Source organism: Macaca fascicularis, chromosome 12 (genome assembly GCF_037993035.2).
Source record: "Macaca fascicularis isolate 582-1 chromosome 12, T2T-MFA8v1.1".
NCBI classification, from domain to species: Eukaryota; Metazoa; Chordata; class Mammalia; order Primates; family Cercopithecidae; genus Macaca; species Macaca fascicularis.
Genome location: NC_088386.1, coordinates 135,478,423 through 135,505,834, shown reverse-complemented (window position 1 = coordinate 135,505,834; position 27,412 = coordinate 135,478,423). Strand labels below are relative to the sequence as shown.

At 55.4% G+C, this 27,412-nt stretch overlaps 1 long non-coding RNA gene across 1 annotated transcript; it reads right to left on the bottom strand.

Moving 5' to 3' along the window:
- Nucleotides 1-19,012: 19,012 nt before the first annotated feature.
- LINC02991 (long intergenic non-protein coding RNA 2991) lies at nt 19,013-23,902 on the bottom strand. Its single transcript, XR_006691317.2, has 2 exons — nt 23,383-23,902; nt 19,013-19,104 (listed from the first exon to the last, which is right to left on the bottom strand). It is a non-coding gene; the product is annotated as a long intergenic non-protein coding RNA 2991 (long non-coding RNA).
- Nucleotides 23,903-27,412: the final 3,510 nt, after the last annotated feature.

The following is a 27,412-nucleotide window of genomic DNA, read 5'->3' as shown; positions in this document are numbered from 1 at the left end:
GCTGGTTTTAAAGATCTAGTGGACAACTGGAGAAACCCCAGTGTGTGGGCAGAAGCTAGCCTCTGGGCAGCAGCCTCCAAGAAGCGTCTCAACTATCTCATTGTCTGCTATGCTGCAGATCAGAGAGCCACTGAGCTACTTCTAAGCCTGGTGCAGAGGAGCCAGAGCAGCCATGGGGCCAAACTCTCCCGGTCAGCACCCCTGTGTGCTCCTGACGGAATAACTGGGCCCACAAAGGGCTTTGTTGCTGCGGTTCCCTGCGGTAGTTTCCTATTGTGGAGGAAACGGGCTCGGGTCAGGAGATGCAAACAGCCAAAGGACCCAGTCCTCCTAGCAGGGCTTCCTGCAGAGCACACAGCAAGTCAGATGCTGTGAAAATCCAAGCTGACAAAGGACAGAGGCCAGGGGTGGGGAAGCAGGCAGGAGCCGGTCCTTTGCCTCACAAAAGGGTGCCTGCAGAGGAGAGGCCTGCCCTGCAGTGGGGCTTTCTTGTCTGGGGAACAGTGAGGTGACCCAGGGGAGTCTAGGCAGAGCAGGTGGGGACAGGCAGCCTGGCCTTGAAAGACTCAGGTCCAGGGAACCAGCCAGAAGCCGAGACCAAGGATCTCTGAGCCCCGACACTGCCCCCACGCACCTGGTGGAGACTGGACTCATGCAGGGCTTTGCAGACTCCAGGACACTGGGGCCTGTGAGCCGCACAGTTTGCAGCTGTGCTGGGGGAAGCTTGAGAGGGTGGGAGGGCTCTGCAGGTGAGGAAACTGAGGCTGGTAGGGCAGAGAGCCTTCCCTGTGCCAAGCCTTGCCCTGCACTCCAGAGCTGCCTGGGACTGGGACACCTACAGCCTGGTAACCTAAGAATTGAAATCTGAAAAAAAATAAGTTTTATATAAAACAAGTAGATTATGGCAAATACAAAATCCACATGCATCTTTAAAGTCCAGTGTGAGGTTCACAGAAAGGCTTGGAAGCTGCAGGCCACATGGATCCAGCCCAGATCCCAGGTCCCTGTGCTCCAGCAGCAAAGTGGGGTGCCCTGGATGAGCAGAGGGGCCCAGGGAGGAAGAGGCCCCCATCCATGTCCCCTGATGAAGGTGAGCAGGCAGGAGGGGAAGGAGGCCACTGCTGCCTGATGTGGCCCTGGGGGATGTGGCCTGTGTGCAGCTGGGCCCCAGGACAGGGGTCGGCGTGGTCTCTGTGGCCTCCTCCGGCCCTTTGCTCTCCTTTCTCAGCTGCTGGTCTTTCCAAATTCCCATCCCCCACTGTGGGGTGCCTTTTCCCAACCTCTCCTCTGGAGCCTCCCCTCAATCACATGAAAAAGAGAGAGAACTGCCATCCCACAGAAAACTCCAAATCTCCCTTTCTCCCTTTCTTTCTCTGTGGTAAGTCTTGGCCAGCACCCCAGGCCCACAGGCAAGGTGCCTCACTGTGCCCTCAGCCCCCCTCCCACTCCGGGAGCAGGATGGCGTCTGAGGGGCCCAGTCTTCCCGGCCACAGACCATTATTATCCAAGGAGGAAGTAATACTCCAAAATGGATTTCACTCTCAACTAGAAGGTCCACCCCATTCCTCTCTCAGCAAGCCAGGGAGCTGGGACTCCAGGCAGACTGCTCAGAACCTCTTCCCCGAGCAGCCTCTCCAGCCAGAGTGAGGAGTCGCACGCCTCATTATTACCTGCGATCCGCCAGCAGGTGCCTGCAGCCGCTAACGCTCCCTGAAGTTCAGCAGAGCCTGCGCTTTAATCGTCAACAAAGCAGTAACTCCACAGGCAGTTTCTGAAACAGCAGCCCCCGGGGGAGAGAAATGTGCATTTCAGGAGAAGTACGCTTCTCACCAACTCATTTTCCAGCCTAAGAAAGGGTCATGTGACTTCACGTGGGGCATTTCTGACCAGGCTGTGGAGTCCAGCAGGGGAGAGCCCCACAGGGCCTTCCGGGCTGCTGAGTTAACATGTCTTTAACACGGAAACATGGTGCTTCTTGAGAAAGATAAGTTTCCAGATGGCAGGGCTCTAGCACACTGAAAAGGATAAATATTGGCGGCTTGTAGTGCTCCAAGCTTACGGGGTCCCAGCAAGAACAAGAAGGAAGGAAGATCCACAGTTGGACAGTGGGGGAAGATCTTCTAGGATCTCATTTATTTATTTGTTGGATGAATACATGAATGAATGAAGAAAGGAAGGAATGAACGCACGTGTGGGCTGTGGCCCTGGGCTTCCAGAACTCACGAGACACATCCCTGTCTCTTGTGGGGAAGGCAAAATACTGTTGTCAAATGTGTGAGCCAGCAGTTGAGGACGGCGCCCTGTGTGTGTGGAGTGGCAAGGTTTATCCCAGGATAGGTGGCTCCAGACTCCCACCATGGCGAGATGTCACCGAGCTGGCCTGGAAGGATGAGTCGCAAACAGGAGGAGGGCATTTGAAAGGAAGAGAACAGCACATGCAATGTCCTGGAGGCATAAAAGCAAGGTCTACCCAAGCGCGAGGACTCTGCCCAGCACAGGAGGAGGCCAGTGTTGTTCACGGCCAAGCTGTCATATGGCTGGGTCCTTTCCCTACACAGGTGAAAAAAATAGAAGAAAAATCAGGGAGAGGATGGACCGGCCTGAGCAAGCGCCCCTGCCATCTTTTGGTCAAAGTCCTACTGGAAAGATCTGTCGTAGATTGAACAGTGCTTTAGTTCAGAAATTGTTTATAAAGTGTCAACAGTGGTTCCAAGGCGAGGTGACACCAGGATGGGGACTCTCCCAGGGTCATCTCCTTCACCCCTGGGCTCTGGAGGGTCCCGGGATAGTGAGAAGAGAACAGGCAGGCTTGTGGAGTGTTAGCAGCTTCCAGTGGGAGACACAGTAGGGAGAGGAAGCCTGCTGCAGGCCCCACTGGTGGAAGAACTCTGCAGCCTGCCGTATCCTCTGTTTGTCTCTTCTCCTGCCCACCGTCCTGCCCTCCCACATCACCCAGCATCCGCGGCAACCCCTGGGGCAGGGCTTCCTCCCGGGGCTTGTTCTTCTGGGCCCGAGACCTCTTACTGATGAAGCAGCTGCCGTGGGGCGTTCCTAAGTCTTATCTCACCCACCACATATTTCCACCACATGTAGTGGAGTTGTAGCTAAGCAATTATTTCAAAACCAAAACAAACTAGTATGTGGAAACAAAGTCACTCGATCAGGTGGGAGCACTGGGAAGGAGGGAGGAAGCCCGCCGTTCTCCACGCCGCTGCCCTTAGCTCACACCATGGACCTCCACGTGGCCGAGGACAGACGGCCCCACACCCGCTACACCCAGGAAGCTTGGCCACGGTTTCAACCATGTGACTGGCCTCTTGCTGTGGGAGGAAAGGTGAGTCCAGTGACAAGGGCCCCCTGAGTTTCACTCTCAGTTCTATTGCTTATCAGTCGCATGAACTTGAGGGTGACTGGAGGCACAGAGGTTGAGAAAGTTCGTATGTGAAATGGGCATGATACTCATCGTGACAGTTAAGTTTCTACACCAACCTGACTGGGCCCTGGGGTGTCCAGACACAGCCACCATTCTGGGGGTGTGTGTGAGGGTTTCTGGAAGAGACTGACGTTTGCATCAGTGGATTGAGTTGAGCAGATGGGCCTCCCCATGTGGGTGGGCCTCATCCAATCAGCTGAAGACCTGAATTGAGCAAAAAGGCTGAGTAAGCAGGACTGCTTCTTCCTGGGTGCTTGTCCTGGTCCCTGGGTCTTTTCCCTCCTCCGACCTGCTGATATAACCACTGTATTCGGTCATTTTCGCATCACTAGAAAGGAATACCTGAGGCTGGGTGATTTCTAAAGAAAAGTGGTTTATTTGGTTCGTGGTTCTGGAGGCTGTATGAGAAGCATGGTGCCAGCATCTGTTCAGCTTCTGGGGAGGCCTCAGGAAGCTTTCAACTGTGGGAGAAGGTGAAGGGGGAGCAGGCATGTCACTCGGCAAGAGAGGGAGGGGAGAGGCACACATACTTGTAAACAGCAGATCTCCAGTGAACTGAGAACCCACTCATCACCAGGGGGATGGCACTCAACCGTCCATGAGGAATCGCCCCATGATCCAATACCTCCCACCAGGCCCCACCTCCAACCCTGGGGATCACATCTCAACATGGCATTTGGGCAGGACAAACGCCCAAGCCGTGCCAGCCACTCGCCCCACCTTTAACCCTGGGGATCACATCTCAGCACGAGATTCGGGCAGGACAAATGCCCAAGCCGTGCCAGCCACTCGCCCCACCTCCAACCCTGGAGATCACATCTCAACACGAGATTCGGGCAGCACAAACGTCCAAGCCATGCCAGCCACTCGCCATGCTGCTTTGACAGAGGACTTGCATCAGGCTCAGCCCCCTGGAGCCACTCAACCAAGGTTGTCGTCAGTAAGCCTGTTCCAGCCTCCGCCTCTGCACCCTCCTGGTGGGTGGGGATTCCCTGACTGGCACCATAGGGATAGCCAAACACTGGCACTCGATCTTGGGCAGATGAGATCAATGGCAGTTTAATAGTCATGAATGCTCATAATCCAGTGTGGAGGACCCTTTCTGGGGAGAGGTCACAGGCCTGGCCTTGCCTCTTTGGGAAAAGGGGGACTGAGAGGTTGGCTGTGACTCTCTGTAAGCCTCAGAGACCACTTTTGTCCTCAGTTCTTGTTTTCAGAAGATAAGGTCAAATGTCAGGAAAAGTCCATTTTTATATAGAAATAAGTGCACCCATCGGTCCTAAGGCCACTATGAGGACCTACCCAGGATACAGTGAAGACCCGGAATGCTGGATCTGGACTCTTCACCAACTCACCCCGGGACCCCAGGCCAGTCAGTGGCTGGCCCCAGCCCTGAGAGATGCCTGTGGCACCCCGTGATTCCTCCCTAACAGCTCTTTGCCTCTGTATGAGTTTCCTGGAGCTACCATGACAAATATTCTGTTTGGACCACAAACCCAGTGACTTAAAACAGCCCCAATTCATTATCTTACAGTTCTGGAGCTCAGACAACCAAACTCAGTCTCACCAGGCTAAAGTCAAGGGATTGTTGGCAGGGCTGGCTCTTTCTGGAGGCTTCAAGGGAAAGCCGGTTTCCTGGTTTTCTCCAGCTTCTAAGAGACTGCCTGCCCCCATTCCGTGGTTCCTGGTCCCTTCCTCCTTCCTCGTGAGGTAGGAGGTAGGACTGACTCCAAAGATGAGACTCAGACACCGAACCAGACTGAAGACTAGTTAAAACAGGGCCTGGGGAAAAGCAGCTTTCAATCAGACACGACGACCAGTGTGCTAGCTTAATTTACTGTTGCCATGGCAACAACCAGGAGTTACCGCCCCCTTCCGTGGCAATGACCCAATGATTACTGCCACTTCTCTAGCAATTTCTGCATAAGCCACCCCTTAATCTGCATGCAATTAAAGGTGGGTATAAACGTGGTTGCAGACCTGCCCTGAGCTGCTGCTCTCAGCCTCCAGGGTAGGCCTGCCCTGCAGGGACAGTCACAAAGCTGCGACTCTGCTGCCTCAATAAAGCTGTTTGCTTCTACTTCTGGTTGCCCTTTAAGTTCTTTCCTGGGCAAAGCAAAGGATGGTCAGGGGCTCAGCCTCACTCACGGGCTCGCCTGCCCTACATCACCCACGGCCGGCAGCGCAGCACCTTCCCCTTCCTCACTGGCTTCTGACCTACTCCTCTCCTCATAAAGACCCTTGTGATGACATTGTAATCCAGGATGTCCCATCTCATGATCCTCAATCTAATCACATCTGCAAGGTCCCTTTCTCCACTTCAGGCCCCATAGTCACAGGTTCTGCAGATGGGGATGCGGATGTCTTTTTATTCTGCCTGTCACAGCCTCCATCTCTAAACTCCTCACATGGGTCTGGCCTGCCTCACCAGGCAGACTGGGGCCCCGTGGGGACAAGGATTGGGTCCTGGTCGTCTCTGAGCCCCACGTCGCACAGGGGGCCTCAGGCAAAGCAATGCACCATTCACGCTGGCTGCCCGGCTGCTGAGGGTTATTTTCCTGCACGAGTCCTGGGCCCGTTCATCCCTCCCACTTCAGCCATGGAGCAGGAAGCCCAGGAAAGGCATCCTCCAATGCCTGATGGGACTGACTGCCAGGGACACTGGTGCGATCGTGTCAAACAACAGTCAGAAGACTAGGCAGATATTCACTGAGACTGCACGATGTCCTTCCCATGCAGTAGCCCGTGAGCCCTTCTCCCAGGGTCTCTGCGTCCACCCTGGACAAGCACACACGAACTCGGAATCCATCCGATCTGACACCTTAACTTCATCAGATGCCCAATATGCGAGCTGAGAAATAGACCTGAGTTCAGGCTGGAGGCCCAGGCAGGAGTGTGGTGAGGGTACATGCGGGCAGGAGGCCGGCGTGCTGACCAATAAGCAAATGCAGGTGCACCGGCCATCCGCTCTAGGCCACCATGCTCTGATGTGGGGATGAAGGCCGGGCACAGCCCCTTCCCATGACAACCATGGAGTCGCCTCCTTACCCCTGCTCTGCACCTGTTGCTGCCAATGCTCAAAGGTGGAGGCAAGAAAACCCGCCAAGTCTCTGGAGTTCTGTGCTCCGTGCACTGCAGGAAGGTTGACCTGAAGCAGGCCATGCCTGTGCCTTGCCCCGACACCCAGCCCAGCCTCAGCCGCTGCTACCTCTCTGCTGAGCTCCCTCCAATCCAGTCACTGCCACTAGCTGGGGCCAAGCAGCCTTCTCATCTGCTGGGGCCTCTGCGATAGCCTCTGTGATGGCCTCCTGGCTGGTTTCCTATGTCTGTTCCCACCCTCCTGCTATGCATCAGAGACCTCTCCAAAATGCACACAGATGAGATTGTCCCACCCACCTCCACCACCAACAAACCCCACAGGAGTGCCAAGAGCCTGTAAGATCACCAGCACACTCCTTCTCAGGGCCAGACAGCACCTGCCAGGTGTGAGAGCCCGGACAGACCCACCTCTCATCACCCACCCCTTGCTGTTTGTAGCTGCCCCTCTGGGTGTACCCCCACCCCGCCATATCGGGGAGCCTCAGACCGGCTGACCTCCCTCTGAACTCTATTCTAACGCACCTACTATGGGACCTTCCATGGCCGAGCCCCTCCGTCTTTGCTCAGACCCAAGATGCCTGCATCTAAGTGCTCCTCTGCACCCAGCCTCACCTGCAGGCAGGGCTCACGGTGTGCTCTGGGACCAAATGACGTCCCCACTGCTGCCCACCGTGCCCGCTGTCAGAGCCCAGCTGCCGGCCGTCGTGCAGCAAATGAACGCCACCTCCCAGGGCTCCTCCAAGCTCCTCAAACAGAGGCCTGACCACCTACGAGGCCTCTCCAAGCAGAGGGGCCCCAGAAGCAAGGCTGGTGTTTGAATCTGCTTGGTGTAAGTCTGTATTCAGAGACGGGCTCACATCTCAGGCCCACCAAGCCCCAGCCTCTGATCTGGAAGTCCTTTCCTAACCAGCCTCCAGGGCTCTACCCACTTAGTGAGTTATGATCCCTCCAGGAATCTGCCAGATGGCTGTGTTTGTTTGTTTGCACTGACATTCCCGGGTGCTTATTCTGTGCCAAGCAGCCAGGATCAGCTGGCCCGGCTCTCACGACAAGCTCAGGACAGGGTGTTGTTATCCTTGGGTGAGCTCATCAGCATCATGACGTTAAACAGCAACCTCACGCTAACAGCTCCCTCGGCTCTCTCCCCAAGCAGTCCTCTCCCCAGGCCCCGCCCTCCCGAGGCCAAGCCACCTTGTTATCCATGGCCCCATGTGCCCATCCATGGCCCTGTGTGCCCATCCATGGCCCAGTGTGCCCATCCATGGCCCAGTGTGCCCATCCGTGACCCCGTGTGCCCATTCATGGCCTGGTGTGCTCATCCATGGCTGCTGTGTGTTCATCCACGGTCCTGTGTACCCACCCATGGTCCTTTTTTCCCATTTCATGGCCCTGTGTGTTCATCCATGGCCATGTGCTCATCCATGGCCGTGTGTGCTCATCCATGGCCGTGTGTGTTCATCCATGGCCGTGTGTTCATCCATGGCCATGTGTGCCCATTCATGGCCGTGTGTGCCCATCCATGGCCGTGTGTGCTCATCCATGGCCGTGTGCTCATCCATGGCCATGTGTGCTCATCCATGGCTGTGTGTTCATCCATGGCCGTGTGTGCTCATCCATGGCCATGTGCTCATCCATGGCCGTGTGTTCATCCCTGGCTGTGTGTGCTCATCCATGGCCGTGTGTGCTCATCCATGGCCGTGTGCTCATCCATGGCCATGTGTGCTCATCCATGGCTGTGTGTTCATCCATGGCCGTGTGTGCTCATCCATGGCCATGTGCTCATCCATGGCCGTGTGTTCATCCATGGCCATGTGCTCATCCATGGCCGTGTGTTCATCCATGGCCGTGTATGCTCATCCATGGCCGTGTGTGCTCATCCATGGCTGTGTGTTCATCCATGGCCGTGTGTGTTCATCCATGGCCGTGTGTTCATCCATGGCCGTGTGTGCTCATCCATGGCTGTGTGTTCATCCATGGCCGTATGTGCTCATCCGTGGCCGTGTGTTCATCCATGGCCGTGTGTTCATCCATGGCTGTGTGTTCATCCATGGCCGTATGTGCTCATCCGTGGCCGTGTGTTCATCCATGGCCGTGTGTTCATCCATGGCCGTGTGTGTTCATCCATGGCCGTGTGTGCTCATCCATGGCTGTGTTCTCATCCATGGCCCCGTGAGCTCATCCATGGCTGCTGTGTGACCATCCATGGCTCAGTGCTCTCATCCATGGCTCCAATTGCCCATCCATGGCCCCGTGTTCTCATCCATGACCCCATGTGCTCATTAATGGTCCTGTGAGCCCATCCATGGCCTTGTATACCCATCCATGGCCGTGTATTCTCATCCATAGCCATGTGTGCCCATCTATGCCCCTGTGTGTTCATCCATGACCCCATGTGCCCATCTATGCCCCTGTGTGCTCATCCATGGCCCCGTGTGCCCATCTATGACCCTGTGTGCTCATGCATGGCCCTGTGTGCCCATCTATGACCCTGTGTGCTCATCCATGGCCCCAGTTGCTCATCCATGGTGGTGTGTGCTCATCCATGCTCCCGTGTCCTCATCCATGGCCCCGTGTCCTCATCCATGAAGCCGTGTGCTCATCCATGGCCCCATGTGCTCATCTATGACCCTGTGTGCTTACTGCTACCTGCACTGGTTCCCATCAGAGTAAATGGAGCCTCCCTCTTCCAGCCAAGAACCACAGAGTGCTCCTGGGTCCTCTCTTCCTCTCACATACCCAGCCAATTTGTCAACAAGTCCTGATGGGACCTTGTTCAAAACCTCTCCGGGCTCTGATGGCTCCCATGGGTCCCAGCCATCCTTCCTCAACCGGACCTTCAACCCCCTACACCCCCTACTTGCTCTTCCTCCTATGCCTGCAACTCCTCCCCATCAGCCAGAGTGACCCTTTTCCAAACATCAGACAGATCATGGCAGCTCCCCTACCTCTCTGCTCCACTCAGGAAAAGCCAAAACCCTCACTGCAGTCCATGTGTCCCTGTGTGACCTATGGCCCTGGGGCCTCCCGACCTCCTGGGCAGCCACCTGGCCTGCTTACTGCTTCAGGTCTCCTGCCTGGGGCCTTTGCCCTCTCTGTTCTCTGCATGGAGCACTCTACACCCAGCTGGACCCCGGCCTCCCTCCCCTAGATCTCAAGGAGGTACCTCAGCCCTACAGGCTTTCTGCTGCCATCTGCACCTCCTGGCCTCTTGGCCCTGCAGAGTTCTCCTCATGACGGAGGGAGCCACCTTCAGCTTCTCCCCGGTGCCCCTTAACACCAGGTTCCACAGGGTTCCGTGTTGTACTCAGCACTGCAGCTCAGCTCGCAGGGGCCATGTCACAGATGTTTGTTGAATGAAAGAATGAATGAATTCCCATTTATCGGATGAAGAAAGAGCCACGGTTGTCTGAGGTCACAGAGAGAAAGTGGTGGAGTGCAGACCACAAAAGAAAGCCTGACTGCAGGCCCAGGGCCCTCCTGGAGCCCACAGTCTTGACCGTTGACATTTAGCACCCCATCTCCACCTCCCAGGTCCTTGACCCCAGGTAGCCTGAGGCAGGAATAAAGGAATGAATCTATCAGCAATGAGGCCATGACCGCAGTAAGTGCTGTGAAGGAAACGCGGAAGCCGCCAGAACGGGAGACCTACCCGGTGGTCACGGTGTGCTGGGGAGGAGAGGGCAGGGATCAGTCTGGGCGTGGGGAGCAGCCCCTGCAGAGGCACGGGGCTGGGAGGAGCCTGGCCCATGGGAGGGTGGTGTGTGTGTCTGTGTGCATGCCTGAGTGCATGTATGTTTGCCTGTGTCTATGCATGTATGTCATATGTATCTGTGTGTATTAGTACTATGTATGTGTTATATGTATATGAATATGTCTGTGTGTATGTGTGTATGTGAAGATGTATATGTGTGCATATTTGTATGTGCATATGTGTATGCACTATATATGTCTATATGTGTATATGTATACATGTGTCTGTATGTGTCTGTGTATGTGTGTACATTACTATGTGTGTAGACTGCTTGTGTGTGCATGTGTGTCTCTGTGTCTGTGTGTGTGTTATATGTATATGATGTGGGCATGTGTGTCTGTATATGTGTGTATATGTGTGTGTGCTTAGTTGCACATGCATATATGTATGTGTGTGTGACTGTGTGTGCCTGTGTGTGCATATATATGTTTGTGGGGGGTTGTCTGTAGGTGTGTGTATATGTGTATGTGGGTGTGTGTATGCATATGTGTAAGCATGTGTGTATGCATGTGTGTATGCATGTGTGCATATGTTTGTGTGTGTGTGCATGTGGCTACAGCAAGCCTGTGAAGCCCCTCGAAGGTCAGGTGTGCAGATCCACCTGACGAGGTGCCTTCACCTTTCTGATAGCCCAGGTGGTCTGCAAGGAGCCCAGACCTGCCCACTGCAGGCAGCGCTGGCGCCTTCAAGACACTGGAGAGCAAACGACTTCTCACTCATCACAATGGCAGTTCCCCCAGCCGCTGCTATAGATCCCTGTGGAAAGTTCCACAGCGTCTCTGCAAGCAGACATGTTTTCAGATGCAACAGGGTCTCTGTAGGCAGACATGTTTTCAGATGCCACAGGCAGGCCAGGTAGATGCTCTGCTCTCTGAAGCTAAAGGTGGACTTTTTGGAACAGGGCTGGAGGCCCTGGCCTTGTTCTCCAGCCCCTCCAGCTTCTCCCCGATGCAGTGAAGTGTGGCAGAGCACCGAGCACAGAGTCAGAGCAGCTGGATCTGAATGCCTGCCCATCCTGGGTGGCCTCAGGCAGGAGCTTAGGCTCCCTGAGTCCAGCCTCCTCGTCTTCCAAACACGCTGTGATCCCCATGCACCACTGCATGGGGCCTCTGTGGGGACCTTGTGGGACAATGCACATGTGAGCGTTTTAAGTGACATCAAGATGCAGGGGATGCAGCCAACTGCCCGGCCTGCACCCCGCCTCCATCCCTCCGATAGAGCCTGACTGTCCTTCAGCCAGCTGCCCAGCCTGCGTCCCGCCTCCATCCCTCCGATAGAGCCTGACCGTTCTTCAGCCAGCTGCCCGGCCTGCACCCCGCCTCCGTCCCTCCGATAGAGCCTGACCGTTCTTCAGCCAGCTGCCCGGCCTGCACCCCGCCTCCGTCCCTCCGATAGAGCCTGACTGTCCTTCAGCCAGTTGCCCGGCCTGTACCCCACCCCCTGTCCTTGCTGACAGAACCTAACCATCTTTCAGGCAGCCAAGCACCCAGCTAAATAGTCATCTCCAGGCCCCATGCTGCAGCCAGGCTGGCATTGTGACAGTGTTAGTCAATAAGATTAAAGTGAAAGTCAGCTGAGGACTATCAGCTTTTGCTATCCTAATAAAAGGGACCCCCCTGCCCCACCCCGACACTGCCTCTTCCCGCTTCCTCCTCCTTCCTCCTTCCAGACTGATCCGCACCAGTAGCCACCCGGCAGAGCTCAGCAAGTGAGGAGGAGAAGGTCCCACCTGTGGCTCCAGGGCTCACTGCCGTGATTTTGGCAGCCAGGTGTGTCCCCAAGGACTCAGACGGTCAGGGAGGCTTTCTGCAGCCTCCGCTCTGAGCCTGGCCTCCCGGGGGGAGAACCTGAGGGCAGGCATCTCCCCCACATCTTCCTCACTGTTGCAGAGCAGCTGGGAGGACCCAAGGGTCAAACTCTCTCCAACCAGGGCCAAACGTCCTCAGCACAGCCTTCTTTTTTTTTTTTTTTTTGTTGAGACAGAGTCTTGCTCTGTCGCCCAGGCTGGAGTGCAGTGGCCGGATCTCAGCTCACTGCAAGCTCCGCCTCCCGGGTTTATGCCATTCTCTTGCCTCAGCCTCCCGAGTAGCTGGGACTACAGGCGCCCGCCACCTCGCCCGGCTAGTTTTTTGTATTTTTTTTAGTAGAGACGGGGTTTCACTGTGTCAGCCAGGATGGTCTCGATCTCCTGACCTTGTGATCCACCCGTCTCGGCCTCCCAAAGTGCTGGGATTACAGGCTTGAGCCACCGCGCCCGGCCCTCAGCACAGCCTTCTAAGTGTGCAGGGCCAAAGCCACAGAATCAAGATGGCTCTAGTATCCCCTCAAGGCAAGTAGCAGAGATAACGCCCCCAGGATCCCCACTTGTTGCCAAAACCTCATTGGCCTGGGGCCCCAGGGCTCAAACTGGAGGCTGTTCTACAAAAGGCCTGGCTCTGAGAGATCAAAGCACCAGGAAGGGGTGCCAGTTCCTGCCAGCTCTCACCAGCTGGAGCCCATAGAGTGGCTGAGACTCAGGTGGGAGGAGGGAGAGTCCTGCAGCCCAACAAGGAGGCCATCATCAGGGGCTCCAGGGCCCTGTGCAGGGAAGAGGCCCTAGGCCCAGCCTAGGCTGCAGAGGCTGAGCTGTGCAGGGCTCCTGGGCATTTGCTCTCATTCAGAACACTGGGTGAGTCCTAATGATGGGGTACTCCTGAAGAGGAGCCCCAAGTACTCACACGGGGGAATCAGCCAGACTCTGCCAAGGGGAAGCTGGAGCCGTGAAGACCATGGGAGCCTGGGCCCCTCGGGTTCCAGCTTGCATGACCTTCCAGTGCCAAGCCCAGGGCTACATGCGGTGCCTGCCACACCAGCCCCAGGGAAGGAGGGTCTCCCAGTGACTGGATGTGGGGACAGAGAGGAGTGGAGCAACCGACCGGCCAGAGACCACCTGGAAGGGAGGCTTCATTCTTCTTCATCTCCTCTACTTCGCTTGACTCGCTCCATTTGGGGGCAACTCAAATGGCCACACACAGCAAAGAGGAGTGTACGGGGAATGTACAAATGGTGTCAGTCCTGACCCACCTCCGGGTTCCTGCTGCCCCACTGGAGTGGAGTGGGAGCCACTCTGTGGTTGGCTTCTGGGTCTTTTATCATGAAGACCTGAGCCCTTTCAGGCTGGGACGTCCCTGTCACAGCAAAGGCCAGGGGGCAGGGCTAGGAAGCAGCTCACGCCCGATCGTGATGCCATACGGGAGGGAATGCTCTGCCTTCCTAGAAACGCACGGTCACATTTTCCCAGGAAATGTTGTTAAGGGGCTGGAGAACTGTGGTCATTTCTTTCTGCCACTGCCCAGAGCCCTCATTATAAGACACAGAGTTCAGTTCGCTCACATGCTGTGAATGAGCCAAGTTAACGCCAGCCCACGTCTTCCAAAAGCAGAACTGTACAGAAAGCAATGGGTGGGTTAAACAGAAAAGAAAACTGGCCGAGGAAGTGAGGAGAAGGTGACTTCAGGGGCTGGGTATGTCGACGGCTGTCCCTGGCTCACGGCAGAGCAGGAGAGAAAACACTGGAAAAGGCAGCAGCAGATGGGAGAGAAGCATCTCCCCATGATGTCCTGGGAACTCCCGGGAAGCTGGTTCAAAGTACAGATTCCAGAGTGTCACCCCCACCCCGTGAGTCTGGGGTCCCCCATGTTCCCAGTCCCAGCTCTGTGAGGGCACCCTAAAGCGAGTGGTCTCTGGGACAGGAGGACACCCCCTCCAGCTGCCCCTACACCCCACCCAGACTGACTCTCTCAGGTCTTTGTTCACTGGCTCTTGTGCCTGACCTGAAACCCACAGCCATGGCCTGGGGCTGTGTCTTTGACTTTTCACCTCTTTACTCCATACTGCCCTGGGTGAGCCCTCACCCCTTCAGACAATTCCAAAATCATACCAACACCAGCATCCTCCCCTGAGCTGCAGACCCCCTGCCACCCCCGCTGCAGGCTCCCGCAGACTCTCCCCAGCAACCCCCCTTGGCCAGGGCACACCACCCGCCTTCATGGCACCCCTGCCTCCTTTCTGCACCCCCGCCTCCCCTCTGCTATTGCCCCCACAGCAGCACGAGGCCCCTGGGTTCAGGCCCCTGAACTCAAACCAAAACCATTCCTGGGGCTGGGGATGCAGAGGCGACAGAGCAGACAGAGGTCCTTCCAGGGTTCACTCACGGGGCTCCACTTCCCGAGGGCCTGGCCTGTCTCTCCTCTCCTCCTCTCTGCACCCCAGGCCCATGCTGGTGTCCTCATCACCTGTCTGGGCCGTTATGTGCACGGGGAGGGTCTCGGCAGCTCTTGGACCGTGTTACTTCCCCAGGACTCTGGCCACCTGCCTGAGGGCAGACATGACTCCTAAAATCTATGCCTTTGAGGACAGAGATAGAGGAACTGGCTGGTGAAGGTGCTGGCACCACGGAGACCTGGTGAATCCCATCGACGTCAATAAACTGCTTGGTGGAGCCCTGGTCCAGCGACACCATGCAGGCCTCAGCCAGGCAGCAAAGGATGTCGTGAACGGACGTCAGCTGCCCTCTTGGCAGGATCAGACTGCTGTCAACTCAAATCACCCAGAAGAATGGGACTGAGTCCAGACTTAGCCAACGCTTCCCTCTGATGTGTGGGCTGGAGGCCCTGGTTGCCAGGATGACCACGTACAGGCTGCTGAGTGTCCTCTTGTGGTACACGTGCCATCACCCTGGACATTCGAGGCACCGGGTCCCAGTAAGAGGACACAACTGCCCAGGAGGGCTGCACCGGGCACCGAGGTAAGGAAGGAGGCCAAGATCTCTGACTTTACGCTTCTGCAGAGGGCAGGAATAACACACACGTCCCGAAATGCAAAGTGAGTGAAATGTCTCAGCGAACTTGGAATTCGGATGTTTGTGACCATTACTTAATGTCTGAATTTGAAAGCGTTTGGGAAAAATTCTTCCTTGTTAGCCTTTTTTTTTTTTTTAAAAGACAGAGCCTCGCTCTATCACCCAGGCTACAGTGCAATGGTGCAATCTCGGCTCACTGCAATCCCCGCCTCCCAGGTTCAAGAGCCCTCTGCGTCTGCCTCCCAAGTAGCTTGGACTGCAGGTTCCCACCACCACACCCAGTTAATTGTTACATTTTTAGTAGAGACGGAGTTTCACTATGTTGGCCAGGCTGGTCTTGAACTCCTGACTTCAAGTGATCCACCCACCTCGGACTCCCAAAGTGCTGGGATTCAGGCGTGAGCCACCACTCCCGGCCTTCTTATTAGCCTTTTGTATTTGCCCTATTGGGCATCTGAAGCTCTTAATGAGAAAATCAAAGTATGTAGTTTGAAAATGCAGTTTTACATGCATAAAGGAATTTAATTAACTATGTTTATAAATGAAGTTGAGAATTTGAATTGTTCAACTTGAATTAATATAACAATAGTCAACCTCTTAAACATGATTGCATTTTATATAACATTTACTACATTTATAGACAGGATCATGATTTTAAAAAGGCAGGTTTCTAGATACATAACTTGATTATATCAAAGGTTCATGGAAGTATATGATCGTAAATGGGTTTTCCTTTGGCAGGAATCCTGCTGCAGGCGTCAGAAACGCAGTGATGGGCTAAATGTTTTACTCTCCTGGACTCACAACCAGGTGCTTTGATTACACTTGTGAAAATAACTGATTAAAAACAAACAAACAAAACCAATAAATACCTAACATGAACATGCTCCTTTCCTACTTAGAATTCCCCTGAGATTCCCCACAGGCTGCAGGGAAGGACTGAAGCCACGTGGGCCAATGACACAGGCTCCGGCCGACTTCTGAGCCTGTCTCTGCGTTCTCCATGTTTCGACAATGCCAGCTGATTCGTGGGTTCCTGGACACTCCACGCCATTTCCTCTGCCTGAGCATCTCCACCCACCGGTCTGCTTGTTAAGTTGCCCCTCCAGATCCAGCCTGAAGTCACCTCCTCCAGAAAGGCTCCTGGGACCCTCTCACCTGTGATAGCCCACCCCTCCTTCATCCCTGCCTGGCTTCCTTCAGACTTGAGTTTTTGATTCCTTGCCTGCTTCTGTGGGGGATTCTGAGGAGACAGGGTGTGCACTGGCACTGGCTGGGAGGAGCTGGTATGGCGTTTTGATTTTTCCCAAGGTGGCACTGCCTTGGCACAGCCCTACAGCGAGGTCATGAGCCGCACACGCCTGCCGCTTCCGGGGCAGATTGGGTCTCCAGGAAGGGCCAGCAGCAGGGATACTGACCAGGGAGGGGCTGGAGGGGGCTGCCCCCACAGCTGTGATGTTACCCTGAGAGGGTGGGTCAGCTGTGGAACTGGGGACATGTTCCAGGCAGCAGGGGGGCAGCAGGGACAGTGCTTGCCCCTGGAGGGCTCCGAGCAGGTTGGGGGGCCCCCTCCGTGGCTCTGAGTGAATGAAGCAGGGGAAACTAGCAGGGTGCCATCCCCACAACCTGCAGCCACAGAAAGGCTCTGAGAAGGCCCGAGCGTGAAACAATTTACCTGCCCAGAATCTGCAGAATCCCACAGGCAGAAGACAAAAGGGAAGGCAGACGTCCACAAGAATGTCCTGCTCAGAAGGGACAGTTACAGTGTCCCCTGACACTTTTAGGAAATTACCTCTCTTTATAATTTACTTTGAAGCCAGAGGAACCTTTCTCAGCCTGAGACTCGTCCCCCAGGTTCCCACCATGGTTCATGTGGAAATGCACATGGTGTCCCCCAGGACTGGCGGCTGGTGACGTAGGCAGAGTCCCTCCACGAGATGCCTGGGCAGGGACCACCCATGGAGCCCATCGGGGTCAACGACCTGATGAAGCAGCCACAGGCTCCCTGCGCCAAGTCGGCGGCACAGGTGGGAATCGGCATTACCACTCAGGGCTTATGTGGAACCAAGGAGGGCAACAGAAAATCCTCTGGGAGATGGATGCAGCGGACGGAACCCCGAGAACAGGACGCACCCAGCAACCAGCCTTCTCCTGGCCCCACTGTTGCAAGGGGCTTGGGCCACGGCTCCCAGGAGGCACCACCCCCCGGGATACAGTGACAGTTATCAGGACGTCCCCTGAGCCCAGGCACCGAGCCCACTGTACAGCAGCTTCCAGTGTGCGGAAGGATGGGAGCCTGACCTTGGCCTCTGTCAAGACATCTCCAAAGTGGGTGTCGAACCTTTGCCATGACACGCAGGGCACAGTCAGGACAAGCCTCTGGCCTCGCAATGTGGGGGGCATAATCCGCTCACTCTGGACCCCGAGTCAGGGACGCCTTTCTCTCGAGACTTCAGCACCCCATTCTCCAACTGACTTCCCTGTCGTGAGGGCAGGGACTCTGGAAACCCATCAGAGGTGCCTGGGGCCTTGGGTGGCCTGCCTGATGACCCCTTCCTGCCATGCATGCCTCAGAGCGGCCAGCTTCAGCCGCCAGCTTTGGGACCCAGGCCCTCAGGTACCCGGGAGTCCCAGCTCTGTGTTCTCCAGGATTGGTGGTGTGGAAGTTTCATTCTCAGCGATCACACAGAGACCCGCTCATGGGCACACACACTTGTACACACAGACCCATGGCTCCCTCTAGGCTTTAAGGGCCAGCCCTGAGCAGTCCAGCAGCCCAGCGAGGGGTCGGCAGCGCCTGAGGGGAGAGAGCATCACTGTGACACCCGTGTGCTTTCATCATAGAGACTCCGTGGACGTGAAGGGCTCACGGCACCGTCCTGGTTTCCACTCCTGGTCTTCGTCAGTGCTGTTGTCTGGACAGTGGAGGACGGTCCTGCTCGTCAGTCCGTGCCCGGCCGTGGGGTCTGCCACTCTCTGGGACGGTCCTGCTCGTCGGTCCGCGCCCGGCCGTGGGGTCTGCCACTCTCTGGGACGGTCCTGCTCGTCGGTCCGCGCCCGGCCGTGGGGTCTGCCACTCTCTGGGACGGTCCTGCTCGTCACTCCGCGCCCGGCCGTGGGGTCTGCCACTCTCTGGGACGGTCCTGCTCGTCAGTCCGCGCCCGGCTGTGGGGTCTGCCACTCTCTGGGATGGTCCTGTTCGTCAGTCTGCGCCCGGCCGTGGGGTCTGGCACTCTCTGGGATGGTCCTGCTCGTCACCCCGCGCCCGGCTGTGGGGTCTGCCACTCTCCGGGATGGTCCTGTTCGTCGGTCCGTGCACGGCTGTGGGGTCTGCCACTCTCCGGGACGGTCCTGCTCATCAGTCCGCGCCCGGCTGTGGGGTCTGCCACTCTCTGGAATGTGCTGATTGGGTCTCCAGAGCAGCCCACCTGTGGCTGAGCGACTCTGCAAGACCCTGCAGACGCCCGCCTGGCGGCTCTCCCACCCTCCAGACACGCGCCTTCCGTCAACCTGGTCTCCACACTTGTCTCGTCTCCCTGCTGACCGTTCCCCTCAGATGCCCCGGTCTCACCACCACTTTCTCAACGAACCCACTGCAGAACTCCACAGTCATGGAAGCTGGAGGTGGACCCGACGTGAAGGCCCCCGTTCGCCCATCTGGGCACATCAGCAGGTCCAGGGGAAGGTGCGGGGTGCCCAGGCAAGGGCCCCTCGGACTGACCTGTCGGGGTGGGACCTTCAGGGCCTCTTCCATAGTCATGCTGGTCTACTTGGAAAGATCTAGGAAAAACTCAGCTGTCAACCTACTATGACCAAAACGGCTACCAAACATGCTAACTCCTCCATGCCCAAGAGGGTAAGAGGCCCTCACACGTACAGCCAGGGAGAATTAAATTACCGTAGCATGATTTCCAGAAGACAATTCTAAGGGAAAATTCAGAGGCTTGAACATGACCAAACTGTCCAACTTTAGGAAAGAATCTGAAATGCAAACTAAAATATATTTCACATTGTTTTTATTTAAAAATTATTTCCAAATCTCGAGAACCTGTGGGGGGGGGGGGAACACCAAAATGTATTTTAAAAGATACCACCATAGGATTCATAATAGTGAAAAACTGAAAATAATTAGATGATCCCTTTATTTAGGGAATTGTTGAATAAGTAATCCATTCATAACAAGAACTCACAAACCCATTTTAAACAATCATGGAGGGAGGACTTTAGTGACATGAGGGTAAAAAAAAACCTATCCCGTTAAGAAGAAGAAAGTAAAAACCATGATCCAAATGCATTTGCATCACAAACTCAACCATGAAAAGCAAAGACCCCACTGATGCTGTGGGAATGCGCAGGAAGGACAGAGATCAACGGTTAATGGGGCTGCCTGCTTGGATGTGGGGTGGAGGGGAGGGCGCATCATGAGTGATATTTTCCAGCTTCTTCTACATTGTCTATACTTTCCAAACTTTCTACAAAAAGTATACATTAATTTTATAATCCGCAAAACTAAAATTTGAGAAATGTTAACTAATGTTGCCTTGATTTTAAAACAGCCAATAGCCCTAGTTACAATTTCTTGTGGATGTTTCTATTACAATAGTCACCCTACTCATGGTATTTCGCGAGAAGCAAAAACTATGTAGAGCTGCTCCTCTTCACAGCTCCAGTAACCATAAAGAAAAAAGAGCCAAAAGCACCATTCAGAGCTTTCTGCAGATTAGTGATAAAACTGGCCCAGAAGAAACTCAGAATATTTTCTCCTTGGTGATCAAGCCAATAAATGCAGAGGGGAGAACGTTCACTCCGGAGAAAATGCCGCAGGCTGCCTTCCCTCTCCAGGACCAGGGCCAGGGCCAGGGCGAGACCACCGAATTCACCACTCTACTGTGAATGCACCACCCAAAGCCGCTCACCTGGCTCCCTGCTCCCCGCCTTATCCACCCCTCACTCACAACCAGCCCCCGCCACACCCCACCCCTCACTCACAACCAGCCCCCGCCTCACCCCACCCCTCACTCACAACCAGCCCCCGCCTCACCCCTCACCCCACTCAGAACCAGCCCCCGCCTCACCCCATCCCTCACTCACAACCAGCCCCCGCCTCACCCCACATCCCACTCAGAACCAGCCCCCGCCTCACCCCACCCCTCACTCAGAACCAGCCCCAGCCTCACCCCAACCCTCACTCACAACCAGCCCCCGCCTCACCCCACCCCTCACTCACAACCAGCTCCCGCCTCACCCACCCCTCACTCACAACCAGCCCCCGCCTCACCCCACCCCTCCCTCAGAACCAGCCCCCGCCTCACCCCACCTCTCACTCAGAACCAGCCCCCGTCTCACCCCACCCCTCACTCAGAACCAGCCCCCGCCTCACCTCATCCCTCACTCGCAACCAGTCCCCGCCTCACCCCACCCCTCACTCAGAACCAGCCCCTGCCTCACCCCATCCGTCACTCACAACCAGCCCCCGACTCACCTCACCCCTCACTCACAACCAGCCCCCGCCTCACCCCACCCCTCACTCACAACCAGCCCAAACTTCCCCAGCATCATCGCAGAGCCCTGCGAGCTCCTTTCCCAGGTGGCTGGGAGGTGGGAGACTCTGCAGTGTCGTCCGTGAGGAGCTGCCTACAGATCTTGGGGAGGAGCTCAGAAATGTCCCCCACCGAGGAGGAGGCTGATGACATGGCCGAGGAGCAGATGAGAGCCGGCGGGATGTCCTGTGAAGGGGCAGCAGGTACCAAATCCCTATGAATGGGAACCAAGCCTCTCCCAATTCCAACTTGGAGCCAGAGCTCCTTGACTTCACCCAGATGGGCCAAGTGTGCTGGAAACTAGAAGGAATCCACAGCATGGGGAAGCCGTTGTCCGATCCACTCACCGAGTCAGTGATGCTGGCAGGCGGCAATGGCTGGGCGACTGCATCAAAGACGGGCCAGTGAGGGGTAGTCGGCACCCTCCAGTCCTATCCCGGAGGTGCCACCCAGCAGGCACAAACGCCCTGGACCCCAGCAAGATGAAGGTGCCAGTGCAGAGGGCAGGCCCAGCAGACGTTTCCCACAATGTGGGTTATGCCAGGTCCAAAGTGGGCGCTTCCAAGTGCCCGGTGTCCAGGGAACAGAGGAGGGAGTGCCTGGAGCTAAGACACAAACTTGCCCTGCGGAGGACTGGGCGGTGAACCGGCACTTGACTCCAGAACCCCACGGCCTCAGGCCGTGTTCCGCGCGGCACCCTTTCCTCTCTGCATGGGTACTTCCGATGGCCTCTGTGGCTTTCTTTTCTTTTCCTTTCTTTTCTTTTACTTCCTAGGCATTGCACAGGTAGTTATTTTACATTGTATATCTGATGATGCTAATTTATTAAGTGCTGGAGGGTACATATCTACTGGATTCTGTGCTTTTTCTTTTCGTTTATACAGACTCCAACTCATTTTAGGTGATTTCTTTGCATGCTTTCTGGTTTGTGATTATGAGTTCAGCTTTGGCTGAAGTGAGTCTGCAGGAAACCAGAGGCCGTAAGTCACATGTCCACCTCTCAAAGAGGCTTCCCACTGGGCTCTCCCAGGGCCTCGGGCACTGCCCACGCTGTAGTCCCCTCTGAGTCCTGGTTTGACACTGGAACTGCAGGCCTAAAACTTCATTTCTTATACCCAGGGCTCCTTCAGTGTTTCCACAGGGCAACCACAGTTTTCTTATTTACCTTTCTCGTCTCAACTCACTGTTTTTTCCTCTTTTCTTTAGACATTCACTCACTTTATCGCAACTCCAGCAACGTTTGAAAAGTGTTTTTCATTGTTCGTCCAGGACCTAGTTGTATTGTAACAGATCAGGACCCTCCGGTGCAGAGGGGAAGCCCTCCACCCCTCATAGAGAGGCCTTGATTCCTTGTCTGTGTCGTTTAGAACCTTCCACCCTCCTGTGGAGGAAGCCACTTTTCAGATCTCCAAAATCCACAGATTCAGACTCTGGTTGGAGCTTCTATTAACAAGTCCAGAACAAACTTGGGAGTTGCCCTCTGGGCATTATCCAGAGCTCGGAGACAAAGCACAGGCGTTGAAGTCCCCCCGTGCACAGCCCTCCCAGGCTGGAGTGCGGAAAGCTGCGAGGGGCAGCCTGTCTGCTCTGCCTCCTGTCCTGACACGGTCACCTGCGTCCTGCATTTTCCTGGTTCTCTAAGGCACAAAAGAGCAGCTGCCTCGGGGTGAAACCTCTACCCACAGACCTAAAGGAAGAACTTCAGTCAAAGCAGCAAACAGGCCTTTCTACACTGACATGGTTTGGCTGTGTCCCCACCCAAATCTCACCTTGAATTGTAATAATCCCCAGGTGTCCAGGGTGGAGCCAGGTGGAGATAACTGAATCATGGGGGCAGTTTCCCCCATACTGTTCTCATGGTAGTGAGTAAGTCTCTTGAGATCTGGTGATTTTATAAAGGGGAGTTCCCCTACACAACCTCTCTTGCCTGCCACCGTGTAAGATGTGACTCTGCTCCTCATTCACTTTCTGCCATGATTGTGAGGCCTCCCCAGCCATGTGGTACTGTGAGTCCATTAAACCTCTTTCCTTTATAAACTACCCAGTCTCGGGTAGTCACTTCATTAGCAGTGTGAAAACAGACTGATAGACATCCTCCTGAGGTTTAAAAGGCCTGTACTGCAGAGCCTTCATCCTCTTTAACCAAACGCTAGCCTTAGCCACACCTGTCTCTGAAAAAAGGACTCCACATTGCTGGGCTCCATCCGGCTGCAGGGGCCCTGAGGGGGTGGCCGCTGGAGCAAGGTCACCAGGACAGGCACACGTCAAGGCTTCCTTAAGGCCCAGCCTGGCCCCTTGTCCCTCTGCAGAGGCCAACACATCTTCGGTCAGTGCCTGCTGCACACTTCCTGCTTCCCTGGAATACCCCTCGCCTGTAGGTGAAGCCTTGGTCAGCAAGGTCAAGGTCAGGCATGGCATGGCCTGAGCTCAAGGTCTCATGCCCAGGCCACAGGGGTCCAAGCCTCACCCAAGAGAAACATTAATGACCTCAAGGTCAAGCGTGCTTTTTGGAATCTAAGCCGAAAGGCCCAAAGCCACACATCCTGCCCAATGAAACCCTCTCACTGTGTCCTGCCCTTCTCACCCCATCGCCTTCTCTTATTCCTCAAAGTTCCTCACTCCAGGAACTGAGGGTCTTTGAGAGGACTTAATACTAACAGCACCTCTTCCCCACGCAGGTTCAGAACCAGTTGGACACGAGATAAAGAATAAAAGACACAGAACTCAAATTATTACTTATGCCTAGTGAATGCCAAGGTGAAAGTCTTAGCTTAGTGCGGGGGCCAACAACCTTGTTGATGGAAGCCAGAGTAAGAGCCTGCTCCTCAGGGGTGCACGGCTGGACCAGGGCAGATATCCTAGCACCAGCGCACCCAGCGGGGAAGGAGCTCTCAAGGGCACAACGTCTCTGCAATTGGACAGCACCCAAAAGAAGCAGGTGCAATGGTGAGTTCAGTGAAGCAGACGCCCTCGCAATGTGGGTGGGCCTCATCCAACCCACTGAAGACCTGAGTAGAACACAAAGGTGGAGAGAGAGCCTTCCCTCTGCCTGCCTGCTGGAGCTGGAACGCTGACCTTCTCCTGCTGTCAGGCTGGAACTGTGCTGTTGTCGGTGTGTCTGGTTCTTGGGCCTCCAGGCTCTGGCTAGGGCGGCAGCACAGGCTCTCCTGCCTTTCCAGCTTGCAGACGACAGGGCGTTGGACCCCCTCAGCCTCCGTAATCATGCGAGCCCATTCCATTTCTTATAGCAATGCATCTCTAACTCCATTTCTCTGGAGAACCTTGACTAATACGGGAGAGAGGGAGGAGGGTCTGGGTCTTACAAGGCCCTGGCTCCCAGCAGCATATAGCCCCAGACAGTGAAGGCATAGCTCAAGGCCAGCGGTACTTAGGGAAAATCTCAATTTCTGGAAATCTGAGGGATTAGAGGTTTACCTCATTTTCTACCAACAGCTGCACCATGAAATAAACATTTCGTTTCTGCAAACGGGAACTCTGAATTCCAAGGCCACATCCACCCGTCCCTTGGTGGGTTGCTCGTGAGTCTGGCTGGGCGGTGACAGGGGGGATCTCACAAGGCCTCAGAGTCCAGGCTCCCAGCTCTGCTCCTCCTACCCTTCACAGCCCGGGTGCCTGTGCTGGGATTTCAGGGCCTTTCTCCTACCTCTGAGATCCTTTGCCACTTTTCCAAGGAGATGGAAGTCTGGCGTGAAGTGAGCCATGTCTCCATGGAGCACACTTTATAGATGGAAACTTCTTTCTCCAGTGAAGACTCTGAGATGGCCCAGGAGGAGAGCACCATGACCCTCAGGGAGAAATAGGCAGAATCTGTCTGTGTAGGTCGCAGCCTCGGTCCAGGGACCTGAGAGAGCCTAGTGGCCCCTGGAGGCGTCACCTGGAGGTTTTCACGTAAGTTAATGTGACTGGATGGGGGCGTGGCCCCTGGTCACCACCCAGCACAGGTGACACAGCCAGCGTGGAGGCATTGGCTGCCTCTCTCCACGTCCCTTCAGGCCCATGTCACAGCTGCACTGGGGAAACTGAGGCAGCTTGGCAGCCTCCATGATGCTAATGGAGCTGGAGGAAGCCCAACTCTTCCAAAGAACGCCTGGCAGAGCACAGGGCGTGTGTAGCATCTGGGCGGCACCTGGCTCTTTCCCTGCTCCCCCGGGACCTCCGGTGAGCTCTCTTCCTGCCTGTGGTGCCATCTCAGTGCTCACAGCTCCCAGTGACAGTGGAGGGGTCCCTATGCCTGTGAAGTGTGGACAGGAGGAGAAAAACGTCTGTGTTTGGCATAGCGTAAAAAATCTCATTTTACAGTAGAAAAATCTATCCCATGACGCAGACACAACAAATATATAAAACCCGCTTCCTGCTGCAGCTCCAAGGAGGACAATCTGGAGCTCTCTCAGGCGACCTTCCAGGAATCCCTTCCTCATCCTTAGAAAAGAATCTTTCCTGTTGCTTCCCCAGTCTCTACACCCAAACACCAGTCTTCGTGGCCCAATAAAGATCTTTCAGTGTACCTACATAGCTATTAGCAAAACTTTATCCAAACAAGATGTTCAGTGGATAATCAGACATCCTCACCTTACGTGCATGAGGACCAGAGTGTACACAGAATGGTGGATTTCCAACCCCTGCAGGACCAAAGCCAAGCAGGGGACAAAGGACTGCATGAGGTAAGGCAGGCGGCTGCGCCTTGGACTTGGAGGTCAGAGATCTAGGATTCGGAGTGGACACACCGGGTAGGACTGGCTCCCTTTGAGAAATGCGGCTCTGGCCGTTCTTGAGTTTGTATTTTCCTTCACCAACTTTCCCTGAAGCACGGAGACATCGAGCTCACCCTTCCCTGCCAGTGATCATGAGAGACAAGGGGCAGGACAATTGCTAATTGATCTTTCTGATCCATTTGTATTGAGTGTGATTACCCCATAGCAGATGCCGTCAGTGCTCTGCCCAGAGCCCCCTGTGAGGGGTTCCAACTCTTCCAGAGAACGCCTTGCAGAGCACAGGACTCTGAGACTCTGAGCCCCTTCCCCAGCTTCCCTGTGCTTTTGCTGAGAATACCCCACACCACGGACCTTGGGCCACCAGAGCTACTTTTCCCAGCTGAAGCACCTGCGAGTTCATGTGCCTCCAGGGCAGCTCGTGGCCACTGGGTGAGTGACCTGGGGAAACGGGGCAGAAGGTATTTTCAAAAATAACCACAGCAGTATTTTTGATGCCACCTGTTTTTTCAGTTAATTTTCTGTACTCCCCACCCCAAGGGGTGGAATCCATGTCCCCTCCCTTTAAGCTTGGGGCAGCCATTGTGACTATCTCAGTGTAGAACAGGCTGGAAATGACTGTGTGTAATTAGGAAGGCTGGGGCATAAACGGTCATGTGGCTTCCACTCGCAGCTCTCCTGCAGGAGGCTCAGCACGGGAACCTGGCCGCCATGTTGGGAGGAAGCCCAAGCTGCATGGAGAGTGATGCAGATTCCCCAGTGAAGCTCCAGAGAAGGCCTTGGCTAGCAGCTGGGATCAAACCCTAGACCTGTGAGTGACTGAGTCTCCAGCCATCCTGGCCCCTAGCCTCCACGTCACCCGGACTGAGTGCAACAGAGGTGAGCTGCCCTCTTCAAGCTCTGCCCAAACTTCAGGTTCACGAGCAAAACCAAGGTGCTTCTGTTTGCAACCACTGAGGTCTGGCATGGTTCGTCACGCAGCGATAGAGTCGGGGCACAGGGGTGGCAGGCAGCCCAGTTCCCCTACCTCCTGTGAATGCCTAGTCCCCTGTGCTAAGATAAGCTGGGAACCTCCCCAACCCGGAGCAGGCTTCCAGTCGCCTCTAGCGAGTTGAAAGTCAGATTTTTGCTTTATCATCCCAGGCCAGACAAAAACCAGAGAAAGTGAAGGCGATTTGCTTCTCCCATACAACGTGGCGCCGGTGCCAGAGAGAGCAGCAGCGGCAGGACACAGAGATGTGGGCTGCTGGACGCGCCGGCGTGGCTCTGGCTGAGCATCCTTGCAGCGTGGGGCCGCCCTGCCCACTATGGGGCACACCGTCCTCTTGGAGCAGCCCTCTGGGATGCAGGGGCTCGGTATTGGTTGCTCAGTGGCCCCAGTTAACACTGTGACATTCAACAATTGCATGGTGTGGCAGATGCCACAGCCCTTCCCTGGACATTTGCACAGCTCACCCTCACCCACCTAAAGGTGTCGTCAGCACCTGTGTTGTGTGACAATGGACTCCAAGAGCTTGGGTGATCGGCCCCAGGTCATTACTGGGCTGGGGCCCTGTCCGCCTCACTCTCCTGGGCACTTAGAGCTTTGCCATCTGCATCCAGACGCTTCAGCCACATCAGGGTCCTTGTCCCGCCCAGAGCCTTGCTGTCCCACCACTGCCCCTCTAATGTGGAAGCAAGGGGGCCTCACCCACTCAGGATTTTTGCTCTTCTTTTGGGTTTCCAAAAGGGTCCCTGGCTCTTCCTGTTTCCTACCATGAGGAGTTGGGGAGGGTGGGCCAGAGGCTTTCACAAGGGTGGGGAGAGTCCTGCCCACCACATCCTGGTGCCCGGGGTCACCCTTCCTCTAGCTCTGATCCCAACATGTGCACCATCTCCCCCAACTACAATTTATCTGAGCATCTCAGTCCTGGGGGACCCTTACCCCAGCCCCCGTACCCAATACCAAGAGCTACGCAGGAGGGCCACAGAGGGTCTCCCTGCCCAGGGAAACACCCCCACATGCTGACCCTGGATCAC